The sequence below is a fragment of the Cricetulus griseus genome, chromosome 2 (assembly GCF_003668045.3).
Source record: "Cricetulus griseus strain 17A/GY chromosome 2, alternate assembly CriGri-PICRH-1.0, whole genome shotgun sequence".
Classification (NCBI taxonomy): Eukaryota; Metazoa; Chordata; class Mammalia; order Rodentia; family Cricetidae; genus Cricetulus; species Cricetulus griseus.
In genome coordinates this window covers 438,295,896-438,308,555 of record NC_048595.1, presented here as the reverse complement: position 1 = coordinate 438,308,555, position 12,660 = coordinate 438,295,896, and positions in this window count along the sequence as shown.

The window sequence follows — 12,660 nt, the reverse complement described above, 5'->3', positions numbered from 1 at the left end:
GGTCTCAGGCAGAAGGGGCTGAGGGTCTCTGTGCTTTCTTTCCAGGGGGCTCCGGTTTGTTTGATCCAAGTCTCTGTTCACCAGGGAGGCCAGCACCTGCTCTGCCTAGTCTACACTGACCCACATCTGGAAAAAAAGGAGCTGGCCTTCCTTCTACAATAAAACAAAGAGGCCACCCAGGGACTTTATGCAGAGCACAGATCTGCTCCAAGATGTCCTTCTGCTGGCTTACTCAAAAGAGCAGCTGGGAGCTTTTTCTTCTCTATTAAAAACAATCACTGCAGATTACACTGAGTTGAGAGGAATAGATGATGAGCCCCTGGGAAGATATTAATTTCCATTTTGCTACAAAAACATACAAGCAGACTGCTGAGAATCCAGTCCTCTCATTTGCTTGTAAAACATATTTTGCATTAGTTCATTTCTTCTTCTAGAGTGTATTAATTTGCATTTGCTCCTTTTTAGAATTTAGCTAATGGCTTATTATTTTTTCAATGCCTATAAGGGAATTTTCCCTTCAAATGAGCATAATATTAAACCCTATGAGCAGCCAACCCCCCAAAACCTTGTGGGCCCAGCAGAAGCGGTGAGCCCACACTGGTCACCTACACCCCAGCCTAACTACTTCATTCCCAAGTGCTCTGGCCTGAGAGCAGACAAAACCAAGAACTTGCCTTTTCTCCAACCGTATAGAATCTTGCAAAGGAATTTGACTAAAGACTGGGGTGGTACATAAGCAGTGTGGCAACAGATGGGTTGAAAAGTCCCCATGTCAGACTTGTGGGGAGGGTCTCACTACTCTCCCAGGCTCTGCCTAGCCTTCCCCATCAATGCGGGGTGCTGGGATGCATTCCTGATTTGAGCATTCTATTCACCCCCCAAATATATCTGAGGAATTGGTTGGAGCAAGAACTCCAGTCTGAAATCCACGGCCAGTGGGTGGTCACAGGGCCGATAGTGGCCCCACCCTCCAAAACCATCCTCCCCCAGATATATAAGGGGAAGAATCTGGATGCCTGGCAGACCCTGCCCTCCCCATCCCTGTCCCATACTGCCCCCTCTGCACAAAGGTCATTTCCTCCAGGTGCCTTTGATTAAGTTTATCAACTCGCTCTTCCTCCATTTTGTTTAAATTTATTACTTCCTTTTTCTCCTTTCTCTTGGTTTGTAGCTTAAAGGGAACAAAGTTCATCAAGCATGGACTTGATTTATTGTTTCTCTTTTTTTCCCTCCTTAATGTAAGCCCTGGGAGCAATGAATCTCCTCTAAGTACTGCACTGGCAGCATCCCAGAGGTGGAGATGTGTCACTTTCATGGTTGTGTTCTTAAAATATTCTGTGCAGTCCCGAACGTCTTCCCTAATGAAAGGTTTATTTAGGAAAGGATCCGCTCCGCCCAGTGCAATGAGAAACAGCTGAAAACGAGGCAAAGCCAGGAGCATCAGTAAGGAGCCACCACTGTCATTTGCTAAGACCAATTTCATACCATAATAATCAAATGAAAACTTCTTGAGTTAAGCAGGGTGACACACTCATGTGATCTCATTAGTTCACAAAGCTGAGGCAGGAGGATCCTAAGTTTGAGGCCAGCCGGAGCAACACAGTGAGACATCTCAAGAAAAATACTAATTAAAGTTTATAGTGAATGGATACAAAATAAACATTTACAAATCAATTCCTCTCCCCTTATGAATATTTAGAAGATAAAGAATGGTAGGAGGTTGAGGCGATAGCTCAGTCAGGGAGTGTTTGCTTAGCAGGCATGAAGTCTTGCTTTCCATTCCCAGCAACACATAAACCAGCCTGACTGTAACCCTGGCACTCTGAAAATGGAGGTGGATCAGAAGTTCAAGGTCATCCTCTATACACAAGGCCAGCCTGGGATAGGTGAGATCCTGATTCAAACAAACAAAATCCATGAAGTTTTTTAGATAAAGTTGTCTGATTCTGAAGCTCATCTGTAAAAACCCAAGGAGTTGTAATCCATGCTCACTCCAAGGGGAAGTGGTGGCGGTCTGGGCTACACTGGGGTTGGGGACATGGATGGCTGAGAAGACAGGTCAGGGACAGCCACCACCCAAAGCCTGGTGTTCTCTGAGATGTGGCTTTGGCCATTTCTCACTGGGGAGGACTTGAGAATATTCCAGCCATTCAGCAAGGTCTTGCAGATACAAGGCCTGATTGTAGGAACCAGGGCCAGGACAGCAAAGAGAACAAAGAACCTGCCCTCCAGGACATGGGAGGCAAGCCTTAGACAAATGAGCATATGGGAGCATAGGAGAGCACCGTTGGGAGGACTAAAGCACCCTGGCAGGATGGAGGAGGGTGCTCCCTGCAGAGAGCTAAGTGGCAGAGATCCCTCAGGTGGGCCAGTGTGGGGTCCTAGCTGTGATGGCCTAGCTGGTGGGAACATGGTTGGGAAGAAAGGGAAGGAGTCAGGCAGGGCTGTATCCCACTGAGACACCTCCCCACACCTCTGCAGCCAATCCTCAGGCCTCCTTGATCAGAGGCCTAAGGTGAGTCCAGATAGGCAGTGACTGCGGAAGAGTCTAGAAATGAAAACGGCACTGTGTGGAGTTCTTGAGAAAGAAAGGGGCACTGTGAGGAAGTGGGGAGTTAGGCTCTGGGTGGCTGGGTCCAAGTATGAAGGAGGAGTGATGTGTGGAGAGGGGGATGGGCCAAGAAGGGGTGAGGAGGAAGCAAGCCAGGACTGTCCACAGTCAGGGATGGGCTTGCAGGGGTCTCCATACATCATGCATCTCTGGGTCTGTGGATCTCACAAATTCCGTGAACACCCATCTTTTCTCAATTGGTTACCAAATGACCAACTTACCAGACTTAGCCAGGATGCTGGCTTCCAAACACCATTTTAAGGAATGTCTTTTTAAATATCGTATAATCTTCAACTCTCACCAGTAACTTAAGATATGTTCAAACCGTTAAAAACTGGAGGAAGGTCACTTCAGCCTTCAGACATATACTCTTTACGTAACAGTATTCCAGATTTGGAAGGTCTCAAATAAGAACTTTTCGGTTGACACAGATTTCTCCTGAATTCTTCTCAAACCTGTTTTCCATTTGACCAACACTTAGCATTTTTCAGATTCTTTTCCAGTTTCTCTGAGTGACCAGCCTGATGAATTTAGCAAATGTACGGATGAGCCAGACTCCTGCTTCCTCTAGGTACAAAGCTGACAGGCAACCTGTATTTTATGGAATGGTTCTAAAAGAATTTAAAAGCACTTTTGGTTTTGTCTTCAGATGGTATTTCAGTGACTGTTCAGTTTGCCTCTGTGGCACAGCTGGACGGGAAGAGAAGAAAGAGGATGAAGAGCAAGTGGCACACAGCAGGGTTTCTGATGGCAGGAGTGAGTCTGGGGCGGGATGTTAGCATGGAGACGACACTGTGCATTGGGGTGGATGTTAGCATGGAGACGACACTGTGCATTGGGGGGGGGGAATGTCAGCATGGAGACGACACTGTGCATTGGGGGGGATGTTAGCATGGAGACGACACTGTGCATTGGGGGGGATGTTAGCATGGAGACGACACTGTGCATTGGGGGGGATGTTAGCATGGAGACGACACTGTGCATTGGGGGGGATGTTAGCATGGAGACGACACTGTGCATTGGGGGGGATGTTAGCATGGAGATGACACTGTGCATTGGGGGGGATGTTAGCATGGAGATGACACTGTGCATTGGGGGGGTTAGCATGGAGACGACACTGTGCATTGGGGGGGATGTTAGCATGGAGACGACACTGTGCATTGGGGGGGATGTTAGCATGGAGACGACACTGTGCATTGGGGGGGATGTTAGCATGGAGACGACACTGTGCATTGGGGGGGATGTTAGCATGGAGACGACACTGTGCATTGGGGGGGATGTTAGCATGGAGATGACACTGTGCATTGGGGGGGATGTTAACATGGAGATGACACTGTGCATTGGGGGGGTGTTAGCATGGAGACGACACTGTGCATTGGGGGGGTGTTAGCATGGAGACGACACTGTGCATTGGGGGGGATGTTAGCATGGAGACGACACTGGACATTGACTAAGATGAGACTAGACTAGGGATCTGTGCACAAAGGCTACCAGAAAAGGTAGCACAGGCCCACAAAGAAAGCAGAGTTGGGACTACAGAGTCGGCTCAGAGTATAAAGGTGGGACCCACATGGTGGAAGGAGAGAAGTAACTCCCAAAAGTTGTCCTCTGACCTCTACATGCATGCTGTGGCATGTACACACACACACACACACACACACACACACACACACACACACACACACAGAGTTAAGAGCTCTTGTAAAGGACCCAGAGTTCAATTCTCCAAACTCACATCAGACAGCTCACAGCTGCCTACAACTGTAGCTCGGGGGAGGGGGCTGACACTAATGTGCATATACCCATGTAGACATACACATAATTAAAAATGATAAAAATGGCTGGGCAGTGGTGGCGCACGCCTTTAATCCCAGCACTTGGGAGGCAGAGGCAGGTGGATCTCTGTGAGTTGAGGCCAGCCTGGTCTACAAAGCCAACTCCAGGATAGCCAGGGCTGTTACATAGAGAACCTCTGTCTCAATAATAATAATAATAATAATAATAATAATAATAATAATGAATATTTGTAAGATGTTAGCAAATAAATATTAGGGAGGAGGACAGGCCCTAGAGAGAGGCCTGAGCAGAGCCTGGAGGAAGGGCAGAGCCCAGACCCTCTGGTCCAGGCAACTGCCCTGTCACCAGCTTCAGCAACCTCAGACGAATCCTCATGTCAGTCTCTCTTCCTCAAGGCCACGCTGTGGACAAGAACCACACACACACACACACATGCAATGAACTTGCTTGTTCATCTACCTACTCCAGCGATGTTACATTGACTCTAACTGGACATGGAACGTTTACCATCTTCAGGATTATTTCCTGAGGACAGAATTTATAGAAATTAGTGAGCCAAAGAGTTAAAGCTTCATGTCAAAATGGCTCCCACTCTCCAAAGAAAAACATGTCCTGAACCAGGAATGTCTGAGAGAGGCCATGGCTGTTTCCTCACCGCTCACTGAGCAATTGCTCAAGTCCTCACAGGTCAGTGTGTTTTCATTACTATGTCAATGCAAAAATAAAAACATGGTTCTCATATCAAAGGGAATAAGAGATAGTTTATTATGGAGCCAAATGTGAATGAGCATGGCCCAGGAACAAAGATTTAAGTCGCTCCATGTGTCACAGTTGAACATGGTAAGAGAGGTGGTTACAGCAAAGTGGGGGAATGTCTGCCCTAGGCCTCAAATGATATCTAATGATGATCTTGGCTTTTCGGTTGATAGAAGCTAGGCTTCTCTTTGAACATTCCAAAAGATTTACCCAATAGTCACAAGGATGTTAGTCAAGCATGAGTGGAGAACACATGACTATTTAACAGAATAATGACACCCAAGATGACTCTAGACTCACAACATTCTAAGTCTCTACAATCAGTGAAGTTCTTTGTAAGTATTTGCTTATTTTAATATATGCATATGCTTGCATGAGTTTATATGCACCATGTGTGTTCAGGAACTTGGGTTATAGGAAGTTGGAAGCTGCCTGACGTAGGTGCTAGGAACTGAACCCAGGTCCTCTGGAAGAACCTTAAGCACTCTTAACTACTGAGCCATCTCTCCAGCCCCTCAGTCACTGAAGTCAGTCAGCCTTATAAATGGTTTGATGTAGGAGCCCCCTTTTTTTCTGGGAAGTTCAGTTAACTATAAAATAAAATACTGACAGCTGGGCGTTGGTGGCACACACCTTTAATCCCTGCACTCAGGAGGCAGAAGCAGGCGGATCTCTGTGAGTTTGAGGCCAGCCTGAGTATCAGGACATGATCCAAAGCTACACAGAGAAACCCCCTCTTGAAAAACAAACAAATGAACAACAACAAAAAAAAACTGACAGAACTTAACTTTACAATGCAAAGATGTTTATTTGGCTAATAGTATTCAAGGCTGAAAGTCCAAACAGCAGGTTTTTGCAAGAGGTGCCACCCCACACCCTCACATTAGAGATATTGGGGTTCCACAGTGCCCCCTCCACCAATGGTCTACATAACTTTCACTAGACTCCATTTTGTTGTTTTGTTTATTTGTTTTAAAGACAGGGTTTCTCTGTATAGACCTGGCTATTCTAGAACTCACTGTGAGACTAGGCTGGCCTCGAATTTACAGAGATCTGCCTCCCTGGGTGCTGGGATTAAAGGCGTGTGCCACCACAACCTGGCTTCTTCTTCTTCTTGTCTCTTTTTTTATGTTTTTAATCTTTTTTATGTGTACGCATGTTTTGCCTGCATGTATGTCTATGAAGTACCTTCAGAAGCCAGAGGGACTCTGGGATTGGAGTTACAGGCAGTTGTGAGCCACCATGTGGGTGTTGGGAATGGAATCTGGGACTCCTGAAAGAGCAGCAATGCTTTTAACTGCTGAGCCACCCCTACAGCCCCTGGACTACACTCCATATAGGTTCCCACTGTCTCTATATTGCCATTCAATGGACCCAGCCCCAACACCTGAGCCTAGGCTCAAATCATAGCATATCTGACATTCACAGAAAAAGCTGCATCTCCCTTAGAGACCCAGCAGACTGCTGGATCTTGGCTGAGGAAGGTGGCATGGTTATGGAGAGAGTGTGTTTAAAAGTGGCTACTCCTTGTTGGTTTCTCCTCTGAAATCCCTTGCCTGAATCCTAAATTGTAGAGAAAGGCTACACCTAAATGGTTAAGGTGTTAACTGGGAAATAACTTTTTTTTAGATCTATGGAGCCCAAACATCTGGCACCCTCTGATGACATCAGGATGTGTGTAACACCCCTCCTTATTCTTCAGTTCTATGAGTCAGCTAACACAGAGCACGGAAATTGCTGTGAGATTTAACTTGAGGTAATTTAGCAAGCTAAAGTCTATGGGAACTACTTGCCCTGAGGTCAAGGTTAGCTGGAAACAGATGATAAAAGGCGACACAGGCACTGAATGGCACAGGCCACCCAGCATATGGTCTTCCTGTCCACTGCCCCTGCACCTCCTCTCCCTCACTGTAAAAACTCTTTCATAGTCCAATGGCCTTAAGATTGGGGGAGACATGGAGCAGATGCAATAACTCCCCCGTCTTCCCAGGATGCCGTAAGCCTGTTTTCTTCCTAACACCCTCATCTTGACTTTTGAGCAAAGAGCAGACAGGCGTAGGTCCTTTGATAACAGAATGTTATTTATTGGTCAAGAGCCACAATGATCCTAAGCTTCGGCCCAGAACCTGTCACTGAGCTAGCCTCTGCCAACTTCAAAGCAACAATTCCACATTGGAAACCTATAAAAAGATTTCCCCAGCTGGGCGTTGGTGGCGCATGCCTTTAATCCCAGCACTCGGGAGGCAGAGGCAGGCGGATCTCTGTGAGTTCGAGGCCAGCCTGGTCTCCAGAGCGAGTGCCAGGATAGGCTCCAAAGCTACACAGAGAAACCCTGTCTCGAAAAACCAAAAAAAAAAAAAAGATTTCTCCACCTACAATCCTAGTCAGTCGGGAGCCGAAGGCGGGAGGAGGCCAGCTTAGATAGCTAGACCCTGTCTTGAGAAATAAAAAAGCAAAGAGGAGAGTGGGGGAGGGTGAAGAAATGGAGGGAGAAGGTTAGGGGAGAAGGGGAGGGGAGGGGGAGGAGGAGATGGTAAGACAGGCCATAAACCAATACATTTCCCAAAAACATTGGTGAGGGATAGGTAAGTTTATGGCCTTTGATTTGTGGCTATACAAGTTCACATAGCCTCTCCCCCCACAGAGAAAGTCATTCATGCTGGACCCATCAAAGAGAACACAGCTGCCTCCCTCTTCTCCATGTCACCACACCATCTCACAGAAAAGAAGACTTAGTAATGGCACACCTGGATGGACTCTGTCACAAGATATTGTCTGTTCCCCTGGCTCATTCCAATTCTAAAGAGAATCATTTTATTCCCTCTAGCTCATTCCAATTCCAAAGAGAATCATTTACAAGATATTATCTCTCTCTGGGGCTCATTCAAATTTCCAGAGAATCATTTACAAGCTAATTTCTACCTCCTGAGTCCATTCATCTTCCCTAAAATCATTTACTATCCCTCAAAATTACCTATAGTCTCCACCTTTCTCTGCCTTACAAAGAAAGGTATTTATCCCCCCTCGATTGTGCAGGCACCCACTGTCCTGTGATTTTCCCCTTGCGAGTTAAACACATTTGCATGACTTTTCTCCTGTCACTTTGTCTACTTTGAGTTCATATTAGCAGACCCTCAGAGGGTCAGTAATAGAAGACATTCACTATACAGCCTTGGCTGTCCTGGAGATCCGGCCACCTGCCCCTGCCTTTCGAGTACTGGGATTAAAGGCATACACCCACCAAGCCCAGCCTTTTTGATGACTCTACTGTCTCCCTTGGCACCAAAGAGGGCAGGTGTCTGTGCTAGTAAAAGGGTTGATCAACAGGATAAAGCGAAACCAAAGTTCTCTGAAGAAAACAATTTTTTCATTTATTTATTTTAATTTTGTATGTGTGTATGCAGATTATGTGTGTATTCAAGGGTGTGTGTGTGTGTGCAGGTATGTGTGGGTGCAAGAATGTGTATCCAGGGATGTGTGTGTGTGTACAGGTATGTGTGTATGTGCAGGTGTGTATGCAGATATGTGTATGCAGGTGTGTGCGTATGCAGGTGTGTGTGTGTGTGTGTATATGTAAGTGTGTGTGTGTGTGTGTGTGTGTGTGTGTGTGTGTATGCAGGTGTGTGTATAGGCAGGGATGTGTGTGTATGTAGGTGTGACCATGCATATGCATGTGTATACAGATGTTGTGTATACAGGTAGGTGTGTGTGTGTGTGTGTGTGTGTGTGTGTGTGTGTATGCAGGTGTGTGTATAGGCAGGGATGTGCGTGTATGCAGGTGTGTGTGTATATGTAAGTGTGTGTGTGTGTGTGTGTGTGTGTGTGTGTGTGTTTACAGGTATGTTTGCCACATGGCAGTCAGAGGACAACTTTCAGAAGATGTTCCTCCCCAAGGGTTCCCGAGGATGACCTGTGCAACACATATTCTTACCTGCCAAGCCATCTTAGCAGGCCCAGCCACTCCATTTAAAGCAGAGTACTTGGAGTGGGGGTGTAGCTCAGTTGGTAGAATGCTTACCTAGCACACACAAAGGTTTAAGTTTGATCCCCAGAACCATGTCAACTGGGAATGGTGGCACACACCTGTAATCCCAGTGTTTGGGAGTTAGAGGCAGAAAGTCCAAGGTCATCCTTAGTGAATTCAAGGCCAGCATGTAAGACTTAAGACTCTATCTCAAACAATGAAGCTAGTAAGTCGGTGCAAGTGACTGTCCTTAGCCAATAACATGAGTTCAAAAATCACTTGAAATATATCTAACCAGGTATGCTGGCTCCCACCTACCTATAGTTCCAGCATTCAGGGGGTGGAGACAAGAAAATATTGAGTTTGAGGCCAGCTACATAGTGAGAAAAAAACAAACAAACAAACCCATCTGTCTAAATCCCACATTGTTTTCGGCTTTGAAATGCTCTTAATGATTTAATATGGAAATGAAATCATTTTAGAAAACAGTTTTTATCTGAGCAAGTACCAAAATTATAGGGTTTGATGGTTGCTAGGAGAATTGCTAGCTCTAATCCTGGACTGATAAGGGTGTGGGTGTGTGTGCATGTGTGTGCTCGCTCGTGCATGTGTGCGTTCCAGTACATACACATGCTCTTGAATTAGTCACTTAAACCCCTATGTCTATGTCTCTGTTCATCATCAAAGGAAGTGAGGACAGGAACTCACGCAGGGCAGGAACCTGGAAGCAGGAGCTGATGTAAAGGTAATGGAGGGGTGCTGCTAACTGGCTTGCTCCTAGGTTTCTTTTAGAAGCCAGGACCACTAGCCCAGGGATGACCACACCCACAATGGGCTGGGCCCTCCCGAATCAATCACTAATTAAGAAAGTGCTCTACAGGCTTGCCTGCAGCCCAATTTATGGAGACATTTTCTCAAGTGGGGTTTCCTCCTCTCAGATGACACTAGCCTGTGTCAAGGTGACATAAAATTAGCCAGCATACCTACTATGTGCCAGGAACATCTTGGGTGTTTATGTAAAAGGATAACTTTTAAAATTTATTCATTTTATAAGTGTTTTGCCTGCATGAATGTGTGCCTAGTGCCCACAGAGACCAAAGGAGGGCATTGGATACCCTGGAACTGGATTTGCAGGAAGCTGTGACCCATCTTGTAGGTGCTGGGATTCAAACCCAGGTCCTCTAGAAGAGCAGCCAATACTCTTCACCTCTGAGCCATCTCTTCAGCCCAAAAGCTAATTTTTTTTAAGACATGTCTCATATAGCCCAGGCTGACCTCAAACTCTGTGTTTTTCCATATCCTTCTTTAAGTCAATTTGGTCGTTATTCTGTCAGTGTGACAGCCCAGGCTGACCTCAAACTCTGTGTTTTTCCATATCCTTCTTTAAGTCAATTTGGTCGTTATTCTGTCAGTGTGACAAAAAAAGGTAACTGCCTGAGGCCTGAGGAAGGAGTGCCCAGGCTCACACTCACGCCTCCAGCACAAAAACCAGCAGCCCTCCCCTGCTGTGCCAAAGCTTCCAGGCCACAGATGCACATGCCTGCACCCACAAGTCCTGCCTTTGCTTCCACTGTGGGGTGTGAGTGTCATGATTCATGCGGTCAGCTGGAAAAGAGGGCCAGGGTCCAGCCCCATCATTTGGGGAACTTTGCTGTCATTCAGTGCTCGGCAGTGCCTGCCTCTGCTGCTGTAGTTGGGGCCATATGTCTTCTAGGAGCCATAAAAGAAAGCAAAATACCAGGTAATAAACTTTCAGGGTATCATTTAGTGACAAAGATGAGAGAGTTTTTTTTTGATGACAGTGTGAAAGCATAAGTAGAGTATTATATCCCTATATAAATTACGATTGAGGCCAGGTTAATTTTTCCTGGGGTTACATATGGCTGAGGAAAAGGGTGTTTGCATTTTTATGAGGTCATAGAGTGTCAGGACTGACTGATGTCTCTGAGTAAGCATCTCCTGCACAGAGTTTAACCCTTTCCTGGCTGCCTCTTAAAGGCCACCCAGTAGCTGTGTCAAGGCAGTTGCTGAAAACACATTTTCTAACGTGGAGGAAGACCTCTGAATGTGCTACCTTGTGTCCCAGAAAGTGCCAATCACCCTCCTTGGGGCTGGGGCACAGCTCAGCCAGCAGGGCACAACTCAGTCAGTGCCTATCTAGAATTCATGAATCTCTAGGTTAATCTCAAACACTCAGGAATGGTGGCACACACCTCAACTCCTAGCACTCATAAGTTAGGGACAGGAGACCAGCTCAACGTCAGCTTACCTACAGAGTGAATTTGAGGCCAGCCTAAGCTACATGAATACTGTATCTCCTGTGAGAGTCCACATGCCCAGGCCAAATTCACTACTTTCCCAGGATTAGAGTGACACTCCTGGTCTCATACCCACAAGCCTTGCTCAAGTAGTTAGTTATATTTGCTTTTGATGGCACACTCCACCAGTTGCAATGAGGCTTCCTCCAAATTTCCCAAGACTACAAAAGATGGGGAAAAGACTGCTCTCCCAGAGTTACCAAAACAGCCTTGGAAGCAGACATCTCACAGACCTAGCATGGATGTTGGGGCCTCTTACACTCCACTGGGTGCTCTGTGGACTGAAAAATGTCTCCCAAAAAGATCACATCCACCAGGAGGGCGCTGGCCATGGACCACAGCAAGGCAGTGAAGGCTTACACCCTCTGTAGTCCTTGCTCCTTGGAGAAAGCTGGCCCTGTATGGATTCTATGCTGAACTGTACGTTCATCAGAGTTCCTGTTCCAATTTCTTCATATAATCTGTTTATGGACTATTTTTCCAAATTATAGTCAGCCACAGAGAAAGCAATTCACAGATTATGGGGCCAGCATTTTCCCCAGTCCCTCTGACAGTTAACATTTCTCAACAAAACACTCAACTGTATTACCATTTGGTGATGCATTAATCTCATGTCCATGTGATGCTGATCTTGCCAGCATTCACAGAGAAAAGGCATGGGGTCATAGAGGTTTCCACATGAGTTCTGCAAAAAGTCTGGGAAGCCCTGCAATATACAACAGGTTGAAATCCTTGCAACACCTCTGAGGAGGCTATGAATGAAGCTGTGAGGGTAACATCAAAGATGAAATCGTCTTCAGGGTATTTGGAAGAGGCAGAGAATTCAATGCGTGCCCTCTCCGTCTCAGCTGTGCACTGGAAGATTTCCTTGTTCTCTCACTCTGAGCCACTGCAGCTTGAGAATACATAATGTTTTATTTTACTGGGGCTCACAGTGAAGTCTGCCTTTAACCTCAGAAGAAACTTAGAAGTTGGACTTCTGGACAAAGGTGAACTGTTAAGATTTGGGGGCTCCTTGAAATGCATTTTGCATTGAGATAGCCCTGAGTCTTTGGGGGCCAAGTGGAAGCTTGTGACTTGAATAGGAAATGTCCCCACAGGCTCATGTGTTGAACCTCCTCATTGGAGAGGTTCTGGAAATTTTATGAAATTTTGGGGTGTACTTGGAAGAGGTGCCAGTAGAGGCATCTTTGAAGGTGATGCCTAGTGTCAAG